The sequence below is a fragment of the Anas platyrhynchos genome, chromosome 14 (assembly GCF_047663525.1).
Source record: "Anas platyrhynchos isolate ZD024472 breed Pekin duck chromosome 14, IASCAAS_PekinDuck_T2T, whole genome shotgun sequence".
Lineage (NCBI taxonomy): Eukaryota > Metazoa > Chordata > Aves > Anseriformes > Anatidae > Anas > Anas platyrhynchos.
In genome coordinates, this window is record NC_092600.1 from 17,401,454 (window position 1) to 17,425,924 (window position 24,471).

General features: G+C 36.5%; 1 protein-coding gene across 4 annotated transcripts in view; it reads right to left on the reverse strand.

The window, feature by feature from the left end:
- The window catches only part of TENM2 (teneurin transmembrane protein 2), a 1,606,114-nt gene that overhangs the window by 1,249,937 nt on the left and 331,706 nt on the right, over positions 1–24,471 (reverse strand). For all 4 annotated transcript variants that reach the window (XM_072044660.1, XM_072044658.1, XM_072044657.1 and 1 more), the window contains exon 5: positions 14,580–14,709. The gene's annotated coding sequence lies outside the window, so the exon portion shown is untranslated. The remainder of the gene's footprint in view (positions 1–14,579; positions 14,710–24,471) is intronic.

Genomic DNA, 24,471 nt, shown 5'->3' on the forward strand with positions numbered 1-24,471 from the left:
TTCTACCAAAAAAGAAAAATAAAAATCTGACTCTGAGACTTCCCATAGTACTTATCTATTTCAAATAAATTTTGTCAAAGTAAATGCAATGGTTGCTGTAAAGAGCTCCTGTGTTTTAGTAATCCAAACCAGATATTTCAGTCTTAAGAAGACATGATTTGGCAAATCTAGTAGTAACAGAATAATTTCAAGGATCCTTCCCTCAAACTGAGGGGATTAAGCAGTGAGGCAAATTGATAATGAGTACTACTGGCATTTGAAACATGAAAAAAAAAATCACATAAATCAGAAAACACAATGATTTGACTGCAAATATCAAAACTAGGTGAAGTTCTGAAGACCAGCCCTCAATTAATAGATAAAAGCTAACATTACACTTGTCTTTAAGAAAAGCAAGAGGAAAGGCTTGACAAAATACAGACTGATCACCCTTTTCATGATCCTTGGTAAGGTTATGGAGTAAGTCATTTTGAAACCCATTCCCAAATGGGCATAAAAGACCACAACATTGAGAACTCAGCCAACAGAGTTAGCTACCAACAGCAGGCTGCATGCAGGAACTGATGACCTCCACAAAAATGACTGAACACAGAGAGAGCAATAGGGAAAGGTCTTTCACACCTTCTGTCACACTCTTCTTATTAGTCAGCTAGGAAAGCATGGACTGACTGACAATAGGTCAAAACTAAGCTGACGCCCAGGGTGCAAGGGTAGCAGTGAATCGTTTGGTACCCCGCTAGCAGTCAGGTGATGTTCAGATGAAGTTTGGTGCCTTTGATGACAAGACAGAGTGCACCATCAGCAAATGGGTGGGTGTTACTAAATTAGTAGGATTATCTGACAAAAACATCAGAGCTTCAATCCACCAGGGCCTTGGGAAACTTAAGGAGTGGCCAACACAAATGTATTCAGTTTACAAATAGAAGTGCAGAGCTTTGAACCAAGGGTGCAGTAACCCCGAGCACCAGCACGAGGTGGCACTGTCTGGGAGGCCCTGTTGACAAGGAGCTGGGATTTGGGGGACATCAGGCTGAATAACAACAAAAGCGCACTCTGATCTCAAATACAGCAAAGTACATTTGCACTACAAGAGGAACATGGCTCAGCAGATGAAACGGAGTTGTTATTCTCTTCTATAGAGTGCTGATGAATATTAAATCTCTATGTCCTGTTTTGGGGTTCAAGACAGCTATTGAGAAACTGCAGAAAGTAAGCAGAAGGGCATCACCAGAGTGGCCACATTCCTAGAATACAGGGTCTAGCAGCCTGCCACTACTTGAAGCTTAGCCACAAAACGAGCAGATTCCAGCTCTGCTTGGTAGTGGCAAAAGATAGAAGAGGGGGCAACAGCCACGGGCTGTGGCTCAGGAAGTTCAGTTGGACATCAGGAATGAAGTTCTCACTAGGAGGGTAGTACACCAGCACCGGTTGCCTAGAGGCTACAAAATTCCCATCCTCAGAGGTTTTCAAGTACTTGTTAAAACGATAAAATAATAAAAACAGAAGCCCCACTGTTTGCAAAACTGGAAATGGAGATGAGGAACATGCAGCTATTTCAGATGTCACCTGTGGAAAATTCAGATATGAGATTTAAACCACACCAAATAAAAGGTGAACATATTTGCATCTAATGTAAGCTCCTCTCCATCTTTATTAGTTATACAAGATAGCAATAGTCAAGGGAAAAAAATAGATAGAAGATAAATAATGAGGGATTGTCTCATGCTTACGTATGCAATTCATTTTCCACCTGAATACATGAAAAAGCACAATAATGTCTAATGTGTGTGTATTCTGCTGAAGAAAAACATCTATGCACATGCAGAGAAACATTCAAACAAGAAAATCAGGGTAGCACACGAAGTAACATGGAATGAGAATCAAAGATGTTTACAATGAAATTGTTTTTAAAAGGAAAACAAAAGCAATTGTTTGGCAAATGTTTTGAAATTCATACAAAGTGATGACATCTTTGTTACCTGTGGGGTGGCTGGCTGCATAAAATCCAGGCACTGTGCCTTTAAGTACTCATCATTAATAGTAAAATCAGATTCAAATGATGAATCAAATCAAGCATGCAGTCAGCAAAAATAATTACTCTTAAACTATTATTTAAGCATTACGGATACTATTTAAAAAGTCTGCAATGTTGTGCAAAGTGTAGCAATAGAGTATCAAGATTGCACGCAAAACACTAATCTAGAGAATAAGATATTTCTTTATATACCTGTTTGTTGGCAGACCAGAAAAAGTACAAAAATGTAAAAGTATAAAATGTGGAAAAAGTTCCTGTACGCAAACTCAGGATCAAAATCTCAGGTAAAATAAGTTATATATCAGAAATATAGCTATTTGTATGGTCTTCCACAATGAAAGTCGGCTTACTGAAAATGTCAGCAAATTTAAAAGATCACTAATTAATGAGAACATATCTTGCAGTGTAGTCGTTTTATTATGTATCTGACATTGTTGAAAGCAAACTTGATGTAACAGTACTGAGTGACTAACCCCTGATGTACAGACCGATCTTATGCCTAGAGAGAGTATCCAGGTTAGAATTGCATTTTTCAGACCCCAGATTGAACTTCAAAACATACAGAACTAAAAAGAAGATAAGGTGATAAAAACTAAACCTATAAGTAGGAAATACTTATGGAAGTAATCACAGTACTGAGTAGACATAGGAATTTTCTGACAAATGTTTTTTTAGAAATGACTCTGCTAAAATCAGGCAGTTGAGAACTCTGCCCATTATTTGGCAACACAGTTTCAATGTTTGTGTTATTTAAGCATAGTCTCTGGATCATAAACTTACAAATATTCAGTCATCTACTGTCTGATATGGAATAATGAGATAGTAACATTTCAAAATGATTATATCAGAAGTAATGCTAAACCTATCTCCAGCATATTTATCTAAGTCTAGAACTACAACAGGATTTGACAAATTTAATTTTCACTACAAATGATCTAAAAATATCCATTAATTTTCAAAACCTTGAGACTGTAATGTGTTGTATCCATGTTCATAATGGAGCAAACCACAAAGACTGCAAGCTGAATAGCACTGAACTGAGTATAAAATATTTATCAATATGGTAGTCAAAGAATTTTACTTCTGGTAAAATATCGGTTCTTTTTTCAGTCAAGGGGATTTAGAACTCAGGACTGTTAACTAATTGGGCCAAACAGGTGATTATCATTTTGCAAAAACACATTCCTTTTCACCTATTCACATATTACTCCTGATCTCAACATCAAAATGTAGGAATGTTTCGCTATGAAGATGGCAAAGGACTCAATATTTGAATAAATTAATATTGTCATATCAACTTTTATCACTGAAAACCTTTATTTACTCCTAAACAGTAAAAGCCGTAAGTCATGCTGCTTTCTGAATCTGAGGAATATAAGGTTTCTTTCAAAAAGAATGGTAAGCCAACTTTTACCTCTACATAAATAATAGCAACCCAGCAAGTCTTAGATATTCTCCTTTCTGAAATACATCTGTACATTTGAATATTATTCTATCCATGCTCCAGAGGAATCAATCTCAAAAAAGGCAAGTGACTCACCTTCAGATTATGTTACAAGGCCCATCAGCTGCTGCTACTATCACAAACTGAAAAACTAGAATTAAATTTCTCAGAGCTGCTAATGTGGCAGGACTAATTTGTAACATAGGCCACGCGCTAAAAATCTGTCTGTCAATCTTAGCTTATCTTTAAAAGCTCTAAACCCAGCAAACTGTTGATCAAGCTTAAAATTTATTTGATCTCTTCAGAATCAATATACTGATATGTGGTTATGTAATAAAAAAGGAGTAAACTGTTTGCCTTCTGAGCATCAGGTTTATCCTAAGACACTTGAATACTGATCCATGAAATCCATGTGCTAACCCTGCATATCACCAGAATATCCTTCTCTGGAAAGAAACAACAAAGTCATTCATACAATGGTGTGCCTGGAAGAACATCTGTGCTTTTTAAGGTTCAGATTCAACATATGCAGTTCATTTTATTACTGCCATATACATCTTTTTTGGTAGCTATGTAACATCAAATTACCTTTTTTTTTTTTTTTTTTCTGCTAAATTTTCTTCTTTTTTTCTTCTTCCCCCAACTATTCACACAAAACGTACTTAATCTCACAGGACAAAAAATACCTATAGTTATTATGTTGCAATATTCTCAATAAATTTTTTCTTCTTCCAGTTTAACTATATACACCACTAATTCCTGATGCATAAAAGCTGTGAGGAAACATACCACAGCATTCCTCTTTCACTAAACCCATTTTTACTAATTTCTTTGTGATATTTGCAGACCATTAAGAATATTGATTATGAAATAGGGGCTTACTCACCACTTTCACCCTAAGTAACAGGCAGTCCCTGTTTAGAAAGACAGCTGGCAGACCAACCTCAAAAACACTACCAAAAAAAACCCTGTCACACCACTGATGTTTTTGTGAGGCTATAAAGTAGACAAGTATTTTAATGGACTGATAACCCTCTAAGAACTTCTGAAATTTAAATGGACACAGGTGCTACGTTCACCCAGTTTCAGAGGCAAACTACCTTTTAAATTATTTTTAAAGACATATTTGTGTAAGAATAAACCATGTGCCTTATCCCAGGAATATCCATCATCTTGTGATCTCTGGGAATACTTCTTCTTAGAAGGTCAGTGGTTGTGCTCTTTATGATAAGGACAACAGTCATTTTGGAAACACAGAAGTCACACAAAGGTGTAAAGTTTAATAAGGAAAGAAAAACAGATGGTTCCACTAATTAATTTTCTCAACTACATACCCTGTCCTCTGTAAACACTGTGCTGTAGCTAAAATGCCCTGGCTATTATTTTCTTAAATGAATAGATCTTTTTCAAACAGATTTACATAGTCAAATTGTATTAATCTCTTAAATTCAAGGAGTTAGGTTTGTTTGGTTTGTAAGAGTTGGTTTATACATTTTAACGCAGTACAAAGACTCTAGAATTCTCTTCACGTTAAAGCTGACAAACACAAAATCAAAACTTTGCACTATTATCTGATCTTCCTCAATAATATATAGAGTTATAATATATGGAGACTTACAGGACTCACCAATTTAGGCATCAAAAAATTTCTATTATAGCTGTCAATAAAGGCAACTTAAGACTTGATTGTGGTTTGTTACTTTCTTTTTTAAAAACATACAGAACAGAGGTTAATTCATTTTTGTAAGAAATTGAATCAGTTGCTGTTTCTGTGGCAAGCGAGTATAACACTATGCAGTTGGTGATTTCTCCTAGCAAACAATTCTACAGTGTTCTACTTTGCAACAGCCAATTTATATCAGCTGTATTCTTAGCTTAAAGTTATTGAACAGCATTTTTAATTTGACATTATTATGAACAAAAAAGTCATTTGAAAATCATGGAAAACTGAAACTAATTATCCGAATTTTTAAAATGTTTCCTTAAAGTTTCTTTCTTCATCTTCCTGCATTTCTCTTTCCTCCTTTTTATTTCTTTTTTTAAATTTTTTTCTTTTTCTCTCTCTCTCATTTCATGATACAATATGACTATGTGCATTTCAGAGGGACACACCAAAAAAATATAAATACACATTTCAGCATGCAACCACAATACCTTTATCTTTCAGTGTTCAATAAATGCAACTGCTTAGAGGTAGGTTAGTAGTTTTAGCCTTTTAGTGTAGTGTATTATTAATACAGAAACACAGAGCAGCTCGGGTTGGAAGGGACCTTAAAGATCATCTCATTCCAACCCCCTTGCCTCAGGCAGGGTTGCCACCCACTAGCTCAGGTTGCCCGGGGCCTCATCCAACAAGTGTTCAAGAGGCCTTGAACGCTTCCAGGGATGGGGCATCCACAGCTTCTCAGGGCAGCCTGTTCCAGTCTCAACACCCTCTGAGTGAAGAATTTCCTCCTAACTCCTAATCTAAATCTCCCATCTTTTAGTTTAAAGCCATTTCCCCTTGTCCTGTCATTGTCTGCCCAAGCAAAAAACTGTTCTCCATCTTTTTTATAAGCCCCCTTTAAGCTGTAAAAAAAGCTGGAAATATATTCTTGCCTTAAGTATGACTGCTTTTCTTTGACTTCTCACATAACAAAAACATTGTGTAAACAAATGTGAGAGCATGTTGCCATTTATTTAATAAGCATTTCTCATATTGCTTTAGAGATTACTCCAAACCTTTAAGATAGAGTAATAACTTTTACACCAATACAAAAGGATCAATTGTCATTATGAGTTTAGAGATGCTCTAATTTGCTTCTAGGTGAAGTGATAGACTGCTGTTAAGCACAGATCCTTCTAGTAATGAAATACTTGGACTGCTATAGTATGCACTATAACAAATTGAGATAAAAATCAGCATCCCAATGTTCACATGACATATATTATGCTTCCCTGTTTAATTAATTATCTGCTTTGTGTGAGATCTTCATCTATGCTTTTCTGTTTCAATATCCTCCCTAAATCTTAGCTGCAGACTTAGATATAGTCATCTAAGAATATTCAGTGAAAAAAAGAAAAAAAAGCCTCTCAAATTGCATCATAACCTTTACATAATCACACATATTATTATAAGTTCCTGGTCATCCTAATTGTGAATACAGGATCTAGAGCCCCACATTCTGTAGATGATTTTTATTAAAGAATGGCTAAGGACACATGGTATTAAAGAAAGCCTACTGTGATATATTGTGATAAGAACAGAACTTTCTTTCATTAGCATTAACATATTACAACAGTCAAATGTAATGAATAATGCTGCAAGTTATATGATTCAGTAATGAACAGTTTCAAATTGTTTATTGCTTAGATAAACCTACCCTTGCTCACTGGAAATTGAAGAAGGAAACAAAAAAAGAATGAAGAACACTAACTGACATACGCTCATCTCTTCCCAGGCAGACTAATTAAAAATCATCGCCTTTATTTTGTACTGTAGTGTTCCACAATTTTCTTGATTATCCTGAAGGCATTTGATGCTGGAAGTTTGTCCAAACTTCCCACTCCCAGATCCTGTCTAGAAAATAACTAACACAGCCACTGGCACTGCTAAAGGCACTACAGCTGTTTGGGAAATGGAAAAAAAATCCACACTATTTTAAAATCATGACAAATAATTATGGTGCTATTTAATTTTTTTCATTCCCATTAAGATAATAATAATGACATTTTTCAGACACTGACTGTCATTTCAACATTACAAGCTATTTTGAGTTGAAAAAAATAAAAATGTACAAGCAATAAAAACTGATGAAACTTGTTAGAAACTTGAACAGCCCCAACCATTTTTGGAGTATTGGACTGTGTGTTTGGTCATTTGCTCACTAATGATAACTCCTGTGGGACAAAATTTGAGCATTTTTCTTAGGAAAGTAATTAGCAGTAAGATGTACTGCAATTTCATAAGTGCCATAATGAAAATTCCTGGAAGAATCTGTGGTTCTTTTGCAAACATGGATTGTTTATTTTTTTGTGAATGAACAGATGATCAATCATTCTCTCCTTACACTCCCCTTTTAGGTGTCAGTGACATTTAGGAAAATCTCATTGCCTTAAACCAAAATGTAGATTTGGTTTAGGAAGTTTAAAGCTTCCTAAGAAATTTACTGTTTTTTGCAAGTCCTGGAAAATGAACATTCCTCGACCCTTTAAAAAAAAAAAAAAAAAAAAAAAAAAAAAAAAACAGAGCTTGGCTACAGTACTCTGGCTCTTAAATTCATAAGATTTTTCTACATTAATTACGATTCCATCATCTTTTCATGTTAGACATTCCTTGTTCCATGCAACAGATAAAAGAAAATGTGAAAAATTTAGAACTTGAATCACTGAAACTTCCATGCTACACCTTAGAAACCCTGATCCAAATTGGAAGTGTTTAAAAGCTGAGCACAATTTATCTGGGTAAATTATGTGCAACTTATTGCTTGGATGTTATGGAAACTGCATAAAGAAGTAAAATTGCATGACCACAATCCATGAAGTACGAACTACTCACAGAATCAGAAAACCGTCTAGGTTGGAAGAGACCTGCAAGATCACCTAGTCCAATCTCTGACCTAACCCTAACCAGTCCTCCACTAAACCGTATCACTAAGCTCTACATCTAAACGTCTTTTAAAGACCGCCAGGGGTGGTGACTCCACCACTTCCCTGGGCAGCCCATTCCAATGCCTAACAACCCTCTCAGTAAACTTCTTCCTAATATCCAACCTAAACCTCCCCTGGTGCAACTTTAGCCCATTCCCCCTTGTCCTGTCACCAGGCACGTGGGAGAACAGACCAACCCCCACCTCACTACAGCCTCCTTTAAGGTATCTGTAGAGAGTGATAAGGTCGCCCCTGAGCCTCCTCTTCTCCAGGCTGAACAAGCCCAGCTCCCTCAGCCGCTCCTCGTAGGACTTGTTCTCCAGGCCCCTCACCAGCTTCGTCGACCTTCACTGGACTCTCTTGAGCACCTCGATGTCCTTCTTGTAGTGAGGGGCCCAAAACTGAACACAGTACTCGAGGTGCGGCCTCACCAGAGCCAAGTACAGGGGGACGATCACTTCCCTAGCCCTGCTGGCCACACTGCTTCTGATACAGGCCAGGATGCTGTTGGCCTTCTTGGCCACCTGAGCACACTGCTGGCTCATATTCAGCCGACTGTCCACCATCACTCCCAGGTCCTTCTCTGCCTGGCAGCTTTCCAACCACTCCTCTCCCAGCCTGTAGCTCTGCTTGGGGTTATTGTGCCCCAGGTGCAGGACCCGGCACTTGGCCTTGTTGAACTTCATGCAGTTGACCTCAGCCTATCCAGATCCTCCTGCAGAGCCTTCCTACCCTCGAGCAGATCGACACACGCACCTAACTTGGTGTCATCTGCAAACGTACTGAGGGTGCACTCGATCCCCTCATCCAGATCATCGATAAAGATATTAAAGAGGACTGGCCCCAGTACTGAGCCCTGGGGGACTCCACTAGTGACCAGCCTCCAGCTGGACTTGACTCCATTCACCACGACTCTTTGGTACCGGCTATCCAGCCAGTTTCTAACCCAATGAAGCGTGCGCCAGTCCAAGCCAAGAGCAGCCAGTTTCTTGAGGAGAATGTTATGGGGAACAGTGTCAAAGTCCTTACTGAAGTCAAGGCAGACCACATCCACAGCCTTTCACTCATCCACCCAGCGTGTCATTTTTTTTAGATCAGGTTCATCAAGCAGGACCTGCCTTTCATAAACCCATGCTGACTCTGCCTATAGTTTCCCGGGCCTACCCTCTGGCCAAAAAATACACGCTAAAAGTAAGTGATGAAAATTCCAATAGTTAAATAATACCTGCTCTGATCATAGTCCTTCAAGTTCACTGCTAATAAAACAAAGTTTCTCCTCTTTTAGTATTATTGGTAGCATATTAATATTTATAGCTTAGCAAGGAGCATAAATCTAACAATTGTTTACAGCGCAGGGGACACAGACAAAGCAGTAAAAGAAATCTAGTTTTCCTGAACAATGGTTTATATATAAAAACACATCTTCAAGTAAGACTGCTCAAGATGGATGGAAATGTATTCATTATGAAAGTCTGCATAACATTTGGGAGGATTTATTTATATCCTTCCAGCTTTGAGTGTAGTGGTTCCTTCCAATATTTTCTGTGGTAGTGAAGTTTCCACAGCAGAGGAAGACAAACTAAGGGACAGCTTAACCTACTTGGACACACACAAATTCATAGGACCAGTATGGTCCTATGAAGTCAGCATGAGTTTACCAAATCAAACCTGACCAACCTCATTGCTTGCTAGGACTGATGTGTCCACAGTCTCTGCGGAGAACTTGAGGGAAATGGTTGTAAGATACCTTGGCTTTAGTAAGGCTTCTGAGACCGTTTCCCATAGTCCACATCAAACTGGTTAAGGATGGATTGGATAAGTGGACAACAAGGTGGGAAAAGAATCGGATGGGGTGCTGGGCTCAGAGAGTTACCATCAGTGCTGGAAAGTCCAGCTGTCAATGAGTTAGAGTAGTAAAAGACTAGTGGTGTCTTTGAGGGATCAGTATGAAGACCAACACCAGGAATTGCTTTCACTAATCCATGACAGGACAAAGTGCAATTTCAGCAAGTTTGTTGATAACAGTGACTTGAGGGGGAGAAGTCAACATGTTAGTGGGAAAGTCAGATAGCCCCAGACTGACTGGAAACAGCCTGATGGGAACCTTGTGAAGTTCAGCAAAGGGAAATGCAAAGCCACACATCTGGGATGGCATAACTCAGGGAGCAACTGCTGGGAAGGTGGCCAACAGTATCCTGGTCTGGATTAGCAAAAGTGCAGCCAGCAGGTCCAGAGGAGTGATCTTCCTCTGTATTTGGTGTTGGTTAGACCACATCGGAATAGTGTATCCAATCTGGGGTTCCCCAATAAAAGAAAGATACTAACATACTGGAATGTGTCCCATGGAGAGTGCCAAGATGGGTGGGAGGGGGCAAGAAGGTGGGGGTGGAGCACATGGAGAGGCTGCAAAGGTTGTTTTATTTCAGCCCTGAGAAGGATAAAAGGCTGCCTTCTGTCTACAAGAAGACCCGACCATAGGAAAGGTCTTCTTGTAGACAGGGAAGACAGAGGCACACTCTTCCCAGAGGTGCACAGCAATAGATTAACAGGCACTGAAAATGTGTTGGAACTTAGGAAATACTGATTAGATGTTATGAGAAATTTATTTACTTATTTTTTACCACAAGGACAATCAAATTTTAGATCAGATTGCCTATGGCAATGCAATATTGAAGGCTATGCAACCTCCATTCTTTGAAGTGTTCAAGATCAACCTGGTCTAGCTAGACCTGCTCCAAGCAGGGGTTTAAACTAGATGACTTCCAGTGGACCCTTTCAACCTAAGTTGTTCTATGACTATTACAAGAGCAAATAATCTTAAAAAGCAGACAAACAAACAAAACCACTAAGAGAATCCAAGCTACTGATCTGCGATTTAGTTTCTCCTTTTTTTTTTCCCCTCCAAGATTGGAGCTTAAACTGAATCTGAAATTTATTATAAAATAAAACATTCCTCTATGCAAATGTAATGAAAAGCTCATTATGACTTTCCAGCTACCAGTGCAAACAGTATACTTAACCAAACAGTAATTGTATTAGGTCTTCCTTCTACTCCAATACTGCTTTGAAACTTGTGTCCCTCAAATGAATAATTACCTACAAAATAATTAAATGTTGCTGATATGGTCTACTCATCCTACTTGAACACTGAAACAGCAAAGTCTGTCTTCCCTGAAATCTATCTCCGTCATGTTGGATAAGCTTACTGCCCATCACAGGGCTGGCATCGATCCCTACTCAATTACAGATGAACATAGCACCATATTAAAAGACAAATAAGGTTTAATTTTAATCACAGCCAGCCTGTAAGTCCATGTTCCATTATAGATTAAAAGAACCAATTATTTTTAAAAGTAAAGATTTAATGAAAGGCCTTACTAATATATAGACAGACACATCACTCCCTTTGCATTCTAAGTTGAACTCTGCAGTAATGGTTGAAAGAGCTGCAAACAATCTAAGCAAGACATGGGGACACTTCTTGGAAGAGAATGCTTTTTTCCTTCAAATCACAGAAAAACACACTTTCTCAAAAGGGTTTCTTTTTTAAGATTTCTTTTTCAAAAGTGTAAAGTCACAAACCATTTATAGACAACAAATTAACTCCATGGCCAGAGTTTTATTGTTACTAAGACAGAGTAAATGCAAAATAATTGCACTGAAGCAGACAGACATTCCACACTAACGACACCAAATGCTGCTGAAATCACTTTATCCCGGATTCAGAAAGGTAGTTAGGAGCCTAATTCTAATTTGAATTCAATGGGAGTTAGGTACCTACACATCTCTGCATCTAGACATTATAGTCTTCCATCTGTAACAACAGGAGTTGGCTTGCCTAATTAACTCAAGAATCTAGGTCATCAGAATTCTTATTTTCTTCCTATTCATTCTTTAGTAGTAGTTTCCAATCTTCCTTGTTTATTGAGTTATTATAATGTTCGCCAGAGTGTGAACTAATAAAAATGTAGCTATAGAATGCTGCTGATATTAGCTCTAAGAAGGTAAGGAGATAAATATCTATTTTTAGAGAAATCTACTCATTGAATAATCAGATAATGGTGTTGACTAGTACTATGAATGCAATTCCACTTGTACTGTAAATGCATAAGAAATGATGTATACATAAGATAGTATGTCACTTTTTAAATCAATTTTAATATAACATCATGTTTTTCCTTGGGGATTTTCCATATACTGCTCAGTCTGAAAAGCTGCAATATAGGATAAAGGCCCTCTTTTTCTAAATTTAGACTTATTTGCTTTGGAAGTGTTAAAATTAATGTACTAGTTAGCAACAATGACACTGTTATATGAATTGTACAACTACCACTGACAGCAATAAAAATAATTAATAATGAAACTCCCTTGCTTATAAGGCACAGGTATTTTATCTGCCCACACACACAATCTTTGATGAAAAGGGTATCAAATAAATCAACAGTTTGGTCTACACTACAAGAACACTAGCAAAAAATGTAGATATTTCTCAAACATTTTAAGTATCTTATATCAAAAGGAAATTTAGAATCCTTTTGATGATACACAAAAGACTTGGGAAACTTTCTCATCTACTTATAGTTAGTCCTTCTTAGTTTTGTATTGCTAAATTCCTTTAGGTTTTGTCCTTACACTTCCCTGAAGGTAAAAATCTCAAGCTTCTTGACACATATTAAATATTCACAAAGAGAATATAGGAAAACAGCAGCTAGTGCTACAATGCAAAACAGCAACTCATAATGTAGGTGCAATGCAAGGAGCCACATTACAAAGAAAGCAAGCGAATTCAGTTTCTCATAAACATAAATGCACAGAATTAACAGAAGCCAGTAACTGAATTTACCTGGCTGGTACATAACTGAGTTTTCACCTCCAGACTCTCTCTCTTTTTTTTTTTTTATTTTTTAAATGATCTTTCAAACATAACGCATTCAATTTTTTTATTTTTATTTTAAGTAAATCACTACATTTTTCTAATGTGTTCTGTGGATTTTTTACATAATACGTATCTTAAAGGACATATGAAAAAAAGACTTTGTTAAATCCATGCACAGAAAATATATAAAAACAAGATAAAAAAATGATTCATACAGAAAGTCTATTTGTAGCACATTCCTCATTAGTAGGAGGTGGATATAACTGTTTTATGGTGTTGCTTTGGTTGTTATTGATATTTGGTTGTTATTGTTTTAAACACAAATAACAGTTCTCACCAAAAAAAATTAAAATCTGCAAAGGTAAAGACCATTTACCTGATCTTATATGAAGCCAACCATGACCTGGAGATCAACATGATTATTTTATTATATGCTATTTTAGAAACGTAGGAACAGTTTATTGCTTTCAAACATCAAACATGTTGTATGTTACATTTTTTATCACTTGATTTTGTAAACTTTCTAATTAATTGCCAGATATTTTAAGTTTTGACAGAGACTTCTGTAAAGAAGAAATATTTGTATACACAACAGAAACTAGGGAACATATCAAGTACTTCCAAAATCCACCAATGTATTTGCTATGCATTTAATAATTAAGCCTTAAAAATATAAATTGTTAGCTCACACTAAAAATTGCACCTGCTATATTTTCACTCTGGAATTTCTTTTCATGTTTTCCCTTGCAATTTCAAAGGCCTTACTATCATGTTTTAACAAAGAATTAGGTAAGAAAGTAACCATAATGTCTACTAAATCCTTGTGTATTTCATCTCTGCAAACAAAGCATTCTTCAGAGTCTGTGCTTTTGGGTACTGTATGACACAATCACAAAACACTTTATATACCCAGCTGAGTAACTTTAACACTCCATGTGGTATTTGGCCAGAGGAGGTTCATATTAAGATATTTGCAACAGCAAATATCCCAGTCTGTGTTTTCAGCAGTGGCAGTTTAGATCTTATGGCATAAGCTATCATGAAAACTAATCCAGGCTTTTATGAAGACTAGTAGATGTCTTGATTCCCACTGGGTGAATAACAGCACCAAGACATTTACAATAGATTGTTGTAGTCACAGAGAGTAATTAGATGCTTAATTCTGCCATGGCCTTTCACGAGGTCTTAGACACCTCAAATTTATGATCATGAGTTTTTCCAAAATAATATATATATACACACACACCCTTTACAATCATAGTGCTGTAATATGCAGAGATATACACATATGAACTTTCATTTGGACAATACCTAAAAATAAAAAACGGTGCCCTCAAAGTCTGAAATACTTAATAAAAATGGCCAGTTTTATAAGCATCATTTTGACATTAACTGAGTCATTTTGGCTGCATAATCAAACCCCTGAAGGGATACAATAAAATATAAATTTAATCAAACACATTTTTAGAACAGGCTTCAAGCTAGTGCATGTACAAGTTTGACCCAAATATCTAGTCATGAGTATAATAACAGACCTTTAATTATAATTTCTATTATAATTGTTCTATCGAAGAAAATGTAGCCAGTACACTTACCTGCAATTATGCACACACAGTCTGTGGAAAGAGTAGATAAAGACTCTCCTGTGAACCGTCACTTGCTGAGCTAATTCACCCAACTGGTTTAATTTCTTTTGCCCTCAGTCTGTCGTTACAGTGATTACATCTAAATGAAAAGACAAGGAAACACCAAAATGGAAAAATCAGTAGACTTATTATTTACATTTTAAATATGACTTTTCTTCTTGAACAATCAGAAAGATAGGGTCACAGAAAACACATTGTATGGAAAATTATGCATTTTGTACACTTGCTGATGATAACACATATCTTATCTAATTGTTAAAATATATGGCCTCTCTGAGACTCATTACAATGTGCATCTGGTGTCCTGTGATAGGTGCCCTGTACTGTACTTGTAATGTATTGCGGCTTATTCCATAAGGAACAGCTTTTCTTGGATATCTACTGCAACATTGCAGACTGTTCTTCAGAGCTACATACTCTTTCTGGCCACTCTTTTAAAAAGTTTTCTGAAGCTGCAACATGAAAAAACAAAAACATTTATTTGAAGTATTCATATGCTTTTTATAGATGTAACATTACTATAATATACATCTTCTAGTAACCTTTTTTTTTAATGTAGCATCCACACTACTGTGGAGTATGCACTGCAAGCTGTGTTAGCAGCATCCAAAGAACAGCAGATAGCTTAGTACAGGAAAAAAAAAAAAAAGTGAAAAAAAAAGTTGAAAGCTAACAAGCATCAAGTTATCCTTCCACAGAATATGGATGTATGGATTCAGCAAGCCCACACGTCCATTCACATACGGCCTTCTAAAGAGAAGTCACGCTGGCGGCCACTCAGTCTCTATATTGTGTGAATTCTGAACAAGTGTTATGTTGCGACATATTGTACCATTTTTTTAAAATATACACTCTAAACACGCTAAAGGTAATCCAGAAAGAAAGTAAGCATAATATTTCTATCAAGTGTCCCAGGACACCCCCCACAATAGAATCCATAATTTAGATACTTCTCTGGAAAATATCAACTCCCTGTCATGTTTTATAGTTGCTTCATATTGCCTCATTTGTCATTTAACAAGTTGCATAATCCAATTCTATACAACGTAACACAGTCAAATCTCTTCTCATAAATTCCAAGCTGCTCAGTGTATTTTCTACCCAGATACATTGTCAATCATTTTGGACATAAGCCCTATATGGAACACTACATAGAGCCTAGCCTAGTGTCATCTTCCTCCCCCCACCATCCTGTTCTCTCCTGAATCTATCTCAGCCTTGGGAAATAAAATTTGTTACCTTAGTCTGCTGGGAAGATGGTTGTATTTTAAATGTTAGACTAGTAATAAGGTACCATAAAACAAACTTCAAGTAAACAAACAAACAATCTTTGTATAGAAATTGAAATACCACTACATAAAGCTTCCCAAGCAGACAAAAAGTAAAATTATGAAAGTGATAAAGTGATTAAATGATAAAGGACATCCCTCTAATCCAACAGAATATTACTGTCGGTATGATACCCAGCAATGCTGCCCAGTCACTGCTACACTGTGAGGTATCCATTAACTTCAATGGGATGATAAAAACAAAGCTAATTATTACTACAGACCTTTGAGTCAGTAGTTCTTTCCAGTAAAACCCAAATATACTTTTTACTTTATCAATTTTCTCAAGTGAAAAAAATAAGTAATCTGTGTCACACGTCAATAATTTCATGAATGAATTCAATTATCAGATACTTAAGCATGAAATAAAGAAAGATTAGAAAAACAGAAGCACAGTCAGCCAGGCCTCTATTAGGCCAAAGCAGTGCTCAGCGTACCTGTGTTTCCATCATGTGACTGTCTATGCAGTACTAACGACATCGCCTCCCCATCTTGCTGCAACTACACACTCAATTGCTATTGTTAGGCTTCTTTCCCTCAGGCTGCTGATCCATATATGATAAATAGTCCTTAACCACAAACTAACGAATCTTCCTCCTCTCTCTCCCAGTGATTTTATCTCAGACAAATAATGTTAGAAAAAATAATAATAATAATAAAAATAATAAAATACCTTATTTTAAAAAAGAGAGATGCTCAGTTGCTGACAAATCTGTTTTGCAATTAGAAACCAGCTTGATCACACAGATGCTTAGCTAACACTTATTTATATCCTTTATAAAGGTATTTAGGAGGTCCATAGCGATTTGCACAACCCCATTTAAATATTTTGGGCACTGAGTTATTTGCTTTCTGCCGTCATTCAAATATTCGTATGTATATTATCATAATGACTTTGATGAAGGTGTGTCCGTTATAGAAGTAGTCACGTGAAAGCATACTTCTGTATTTAGATAGCAAACAATTTGCACCACAGCAACAATACCTTAAGGTATACTCCTATCAAACACTTTATCTTTAAAAACACTAATACCTTCAGCACATTGGAGATGCAAACTGTGATTTAACTACAACAACATGATAAGTATTTGTCAAATATTTCATGACTTAAATTGAAATCTGGCCAATGCTGAGTAGATTTCTTACTTCAGAAAAAAAAAAAAAAAAAAAAAAAAAAGTGAGATTTTTAAAGATGTACATGATCAACAGCCTATTTCTACATCTCAACTTATGTCTAAGTACTTAATGTTATCAATCTTCATATTACTGCATTACTTCAGAAATTAGTCAAAATGAAGACCATAAGCTATTGAGATCATCAAAACTCATGCAGTAAGAAAGCTTTATGGAACTAAATGATTCGATTTACATGAATGTTATGAAAATGTTCTCAGGTGACTTTATTTATTTGTTTATTTTTGCTCCATAACTGTTACACTGACAAGTTACAGAGCTGAAAATGTAACTGTGATTGCAGTGTATTTAAGTTACAACATCTCAGACAAACATATATTTTTTTCCAACAATAGTTCTTATTAGTAGTACATCTGTCTACTTCTGATAGTGAAAAAGAAAGATATATCCGTGAAATAAAGACGTAAACAATAAGATATTGAGCTGGTCAAAAAAAAAAATCCTAACTGTCAATATTAGAAAAATATTGAAAAATAAGCCTTGCAATAGACTTTGAGAAGTCTTATCACTGATCTTATTTGCTGTGCAAACCAGAATGTTCAAACGGATCACTGATACCACATGAACAGTCATAAAAAATACATGATAAAAACGTATACTTTCTTTTTTCTGCAGGTGCAGAAAAACAGAGTTTTGTTTAATATTATCCTGTACTCTTGTTGGCATTGGTGCTTTACATAGTAAATACAGTCGGAAGGATAGCCTTATGAACCTGATACTACATAGAGTGTCATTCTCCTCCCCATCTCATACACAGAACCTCAAGAAATGGAAAATACAAACAGATGAGAGAATGATAGCTTGAGAATGATATCCACTTTATAGCAATGGTATGAGTCAAAAACACAGTGTCAATTCTGGGGACAACATAAAGCAGCAAAGCCATGATTCCCCACAAGGAAAAGCACACAGAAACACACAGAAGCTCATAGGACTACATTTCTCTACATCTTCACCATTTCAGAAGAAAAATAACAGGTAACAATCCACTAAGAAATGCAAAGCCTCCTTACTACAAAGGCAAAAGCTATATTTAAATAAAGTTAGATGCAACCAGTAACTGCAGAGGTGGAGAAAGCTCAACAATGTTAGCATTATTGAATGCTACAGACAAACATAAATTCAAATATTTGTGAGGAAGAGGATAGGGGAAAATTTCTGCTTGAATGACTTGTGTGACACACACAGCATAGGCCCACTGGATACAAGAGAATATTAGAAATTCAGAGACTGCCAGGGCCTAACAATAACATTAGCATGGATGTACAAGAAAGAAATTGACCCCATGCTAGATAATGAGGCTAATTTATGTCTCAGACTTAAAGTTGTTGCTGCTGAAAGACTGGAAAATAACTACATTCCTGAGATATGCCAGGCAGTTTGGTCATTTCTTCCATAAAATTTGTAAAACCTACATATTTCACATACACACACAAACAGGTGTTTCTCGTTGTTGTTCCTGCCCTTTTGTTGTTGTCAACAGGAAAACCTAGCAGTTTATCTATGCAAAGATTTTAGAGCAATGATGCTTCATCATCAGCTTCAACTAGCCACGTCAACACAGAACACAGAACCCTCTAAATTCCCAAGTCACAGATTCAAGACATAAATTCTTATCTTCCATTATTTCAGTCACAATTCCTTTAGCTACGAGAGATGTACACTTTTAATGCAAGTGATTACCCTCTCTAACAGTTTGAGTGATAGAGTGCATTCACAAACTTTGGACATTAACAAAAAAATCAAAATCATATTTTGATCAAAGTACAGTTCTAGATGAAGAAGGAATTAATTAAGGTAAGTCTCATGGATGTGGTATGCAGGATGACAATTGCTGAGGGATCAACTTGCTCCTGCAGGGTTTTTTATTTTATGAATTCAAATTTGGTCTATATGGGAGATGATTTGGAACACAGCAGACCTAACACACCAGTGCAGATGACTGAGTAAAAAACTAGTCATGGTACAAATTCAGCTCAAACATACTTGGCTAGCGAGCTTCAGTAGCATTCTGAACTGAAAAGCTGAAAGATAAACCAATAGGAAGGCAAGATCCTAAGAAATGGTTTGTTTTTCCCAACTCAGTCCAGTAACAAGAAGGTGATTCAAATTATTCAGCAGATGGCTCAGATGTAACAGCTTGGTAGAAACACAACAAGGCTTATTAGAGAATCAGGCTTGCCCTTTTTCTTCTTTGACTTAATTCCCAGATCATTCCCTCCTCCCACCCGTAGAGCGTATCCAACCTCTCTGTGGTTAGAAAATCATCTTAGACCTCAGCAATGCTCTTTTGCAGCAACATGCAGTGTAGAACTCCTGCAGAATAAGAAGAGATTTCAGCTAACTGCGAAGCCAGTAGGTTGTTTCCCTTCTTGGCAGGCATGCTACAGTTGTCACCGACTCTCAGCACAGCAGCTTTTTTACTGCTTTTTTACTAGCACATCAGCTATACAAGTTAAAAGCACCTGGAAGTACCCTATGAATGTTCATGTGGACTGATGACCAAGTTTGTATGAACTGTTACCTAAACTGAAAACATGCAAATATGTGACAGAGATGACAAATATATGACAGAATATATAGGCTTCAATCCTAAATTTTGACTATCGGGAAGCTAAGCACATGGCCTCTGTGATCCCACATTGTAAGTAGTGTCTCCAGATGGAAAACCAGAACAGCATCTATAGAGAGCTGAGGTAACAGTAGGTCCCTGGGGCAGGTGTTACACCCCCAGAGTGGGTGACTTGTCAGCCCCATAAGGCCAAGGCATACAGTGCCCCCCACGTGGTACAGCTGTCCCTAGCCATACCACTCTCTCTTCAAAAAGAGCTAGCAGACAGGTATTCAGATACACTCATTACTCTGGGATCAGACTTCTCTTCCCTGCCCGGTATTCATAGAATCATAGAATCATTAAGGTTGGAAAAGCCCTTCAAGATCACCTGGTTCAACCATCACCCTACCACCAATGTCACCCATTAAACCATGTCCGTAAGTGTTAGGTCAAGCTGGCATTGCTTCATCCCATTTTGTATCATCAAGGCTTTTGTGCCTACAAACTACAAGATTTTTGTATCGGAACATATAAGGTCATGGACATCACCATGGTTGGAAGCCTGTACCAGAGAACAGGAAAACTGCTTTGTCCTGTGATACAAGTCAAACCAGTATTAGCAGCCAGGAATAAATAAATAAATAAATAAATAAAGTATCTATGTGAATGAATAATTAGCTCTCCATATCACAAATACATAACCTTATTATCTATGTTAGGAATTACTTCCTGTCTAAAACAGAAATATAGCAAACACAAACCCTAACAGCACCCAATATATATATTATTTTTTTTAATTTGCTCAGATATTTTAAAATAAGGGTAATTTTTTTTCTTGTCTAAAAGCATACAAAAGGGAAGGGAATCCTTCATGCAAATCCTTTATTTTCAAGATAAACTAAATGTGTGTGGCTTGTAAAGACTTCCAGCAACACAATCTTACCATAACATAAATGGAGACACAAATAAATCAGGGTCATTGCCTCTGTTGTTGTGTGGGCCTTTTTTCTTTTTTTTTCCCCTCAACAGAAACTATTGCAGTGTTACTGTATAGTGTTACTAGACCTAATTTTCTTTCATTTTATACTTTTGTTGGCAGAAGTGTTGGTGAGACATTGTGGCTATAAAGTAGAGTAGGTTCATGAAAAGCAGGAGGGAATTTGTAACAAATAAATTTGAGAAAAATGTGGAGTTTATATTTTAATTAAAGCAACTATCTATTCCAGAGACACAAGCTTATTGTTAGTTACCTAGGTGTGAACGTAGAGTAATTGCACTGGCATGACTCAAGCAACTCTACATTTATACCCAAAGAACTGAGAGTAAAATTCATATTTCGTCCTCTTTTCTATCGTGGTATGTCAGAGGAAGAAACAGGAGTTAAGTCTCAATGGTCAAGAATCTCCTATCTACCAGAATTAAGGAAGCACTATGCGAACACAAAAGTCATTTAAAGAGTTGAGGAAAAAATATTAGACCTAACATTAAGGGACCTAAGGTTATTTGTGGAAAGCTTCTAAATCTATTTCTGGGAATTGAAGATAGACAGAGACCCAGAGCTGAGGTGTCTCTTAAGTAATAACAGAATTTAAAAGACCAATAACAACCCAAAGCCTACGTACCGTCACAGAATTAAAAGCCTTCCCAAACTGTGAAGGAAAAATATTGGAAGGAAAAATATATACCGATTTTGATGGCCCTTCTGGATTTCTGAAGTGCAGACCCAAACCTGCATTGGCTATGTATTAAGAAGCATCAGTAAGGCTGGAGAAAGATACTGGCAATCAGAATGCCCAGACTCTGACGCCATTTCAATACAAGACATGACTTTAATGGGGACACTGAAATGATCACATTTATTGAGTTTTTAGAAAGCAGGGTTTAAAATGAATTTATTACCAAGCATGAGATTGAACTCCAAGTAATACTAACAACTGAAATTTTTTTCCCCACTTTTTTCTTTTTTTTTTCCTTCAGTCTCAGTAAAGTAAATGGAGTTAGAGGTCAAAATTTCCCCAGTATCAAAAACAAGTAACTTGTAGCTTGTGCCAGCTATATCTCACCTGTACTGCCAAATGCTTTTCCATACGAGAAATTGCTAAGATACAGAAGGTGGCAGAGAAATGACAAACTCTTCAGATTTCTCTGTACAGCACTCCCGCACAGGCACTTGGTACTTGGCTGAATGCAGTCATGATAATAAAGAACAGCACATACATTGTTTTAAATCATTCTGATCCTTTGGAATCTGAGGATCATTAGATGGATAAAAAGGGGTCTTTCCTTTTCTCAGTCATACAATTCTTAATTTTCTAAGACTGAACCGTAGGAAAGATATTTTCTCTCTTTTTGTCTCTTGAAAATATTGAAGTGGTTGAAAATATCCTAGCTGGCTTAAACACAGCCAATGCTCTGCAGAAATCTAAGGATGACAGACAAACAAAAGCTGGCCCAAGGAAATAATCAAGTCAATATCTCAAGGCATACAATAATAACAAAAGGTAGAGTTGATAAGATGTTCCACTAAATTTTCTGCAAACCTTCAACCATTATATTTAGCAAATGTCTTATTATTCCTTGTCAACACTTGAGGTGCAGTCATACTAAGCCAAGATACAGTTTTATACATAATCTCAAAACGTATTTGCAATAATGTGTGACCCAAAGAGATCAATCAACTTTAGCTTACTTTACACCAAGTGTTAAAGCTTCCAACAGTGAAAGTATTAGCACACTGTTTGTAGACAAGCAAACTGTAAAAAACACCATACAAATGGAGTGCTGTACCATATTCTTGTAAATATTCTTCTAGAGAAAGGGCAGCCAGTACAATACAGAAATGTGAAGCTAAGGGGTTTTAATTGTACCATCTGGGATGTGGAACTAACTAGCAAAAGGGTGTTCCTATTAGAGTCTCTAACAGTTACTGTGATTTTAATTGGCTGACATAAACTTTGCTGCCCTCAGACCAGTGATAAAGCTGTAGGGCTTCTCTCCCTTCAGAAAGTAGAAGTGAAATGTCAAACTTGCCCTTTGAATAAAAACAAACGAAAACAGTACTGTTAATTTTCATCAAGGTTGAGTTAAAATTAAGTATGCTTAAAAGTAAATTCTACTGGATACTACAGATTTCTGGTGTTACACAATTTCTTAATTATGCATCTAACAAGAAAATCCATGGAGAAAAGATAGTCATAACTACTCCATCTTCTGGCCCTTCTGACAGTAATCTCAAGTATGTGGTAATTATCATTTGAAGAGCAGATACCTTCAACATTTATTGGGAATATGTCTATGTTAAAAATAACCTTAGAATCTTACAGCATTACATTTTCCAGAAGTTCTTTTTCACAATCACATTATACTGTAACTTGCATTTATGATGCCAAAAAAAATAGATAAATAAATAATAAAAATATATCTTTATATCTTAACAAATAAATAATAAAAATATATCTTTATATCTTAACCTGTGGAGTGTGAAAATCTGTGCTTAATTCATTCCACACTTTCACTGTTAATCATTTGATATCATGAATGTGACCATTTTTAAGTGCCTTCCTGTTTAATGAAAACTATTTTGTCAAGTGTTATGGTGAAGTACATTAAAATGATCTTGCCTTCACTTTCAGGTATTCTGCTATGCAATTCATCTCAGTTGTGCTGCCATCTTCATTTGCAGTAGCAAATTTCTTAGTATACACTCAAAGCCAAACCAATACATACAATTCAAAACCTAAAATGTGCAGAGGTAGAACAGAGGTGCCTAAGTAGTTTACCTTAAAAATCTTTACTTGAGTGTTTATATGCACCTGATTCAAGTAATAGCCAAGTCTTCATTATTAAAAAATAAAAAAATCCCTGATGCTCATCTTGCTTCTCTACTGAGAATATATTCAGAAAATAGCTGTGCTTCTGTCCTCTTTAAGTCTGGAAATAACAGGTATGCCCACTGCTTACCTGTAGGATGTGCTATTAGACACAAAAACATCAATGACAAAACAAAACAAAAAATAGCAAACAAGAAACTATAGCTTGGATGATTTTTATTTCAAAAAATAGGTGGAGATGATGGAGTCATCCTTACAGTCAGCAAGCCAGGTGCAGCATTTGGCTACCAAAGTGCCAGCCTCCAGCTCAGTCCCATCCTTCTCAAAGTACTTAGATCCCTCGTACCTCCCTAAGAGCACTGCAAACCCTGGAAACGAGCTCTTCAGAGGGGGGAATTCTCCCTTCTTCTTGGAATTGGATCACCAGTCCAATCAAAAATTCCTGACTGTTCAGAAGAACACGAACCCCATGAAATTTAGATATAACAACAAATGATGTATTTTCCACTACAAAGTTAAGCATCTCAAGACTGAAACTCATCTCCTCCCCATTTGAAATGGACACTGTCCTAAGAAAGTATATCTTTGAGACAACATTAGCATTTCCAATTAGACATTCCAAGAAGCTCTCCTCTCAGCAGGACTGCTGCTGTGTATTCTATCCAGGGATGAGTAAGTCTTCCTAGAGATTTCTACAGTGCCTTAGGTTGTTACATGCAGCAAGCTCTTTCAGTTTTCCAGCCTTTGGTTATCCTACCTGTTAAAGGGAAAAATAAACCAAATATTGCAATTTGCACAGATGAGGCAGAAATTAAGTGGTATTCTTGCTCCTGTATCTAAAAAGCTACTGTTCACACTAACTTGTATATTTAACTCTGTCCTGTTTTTTTCTTTCTTAGGGAAGATGATATTAAAATACAATATTTATATGAAGG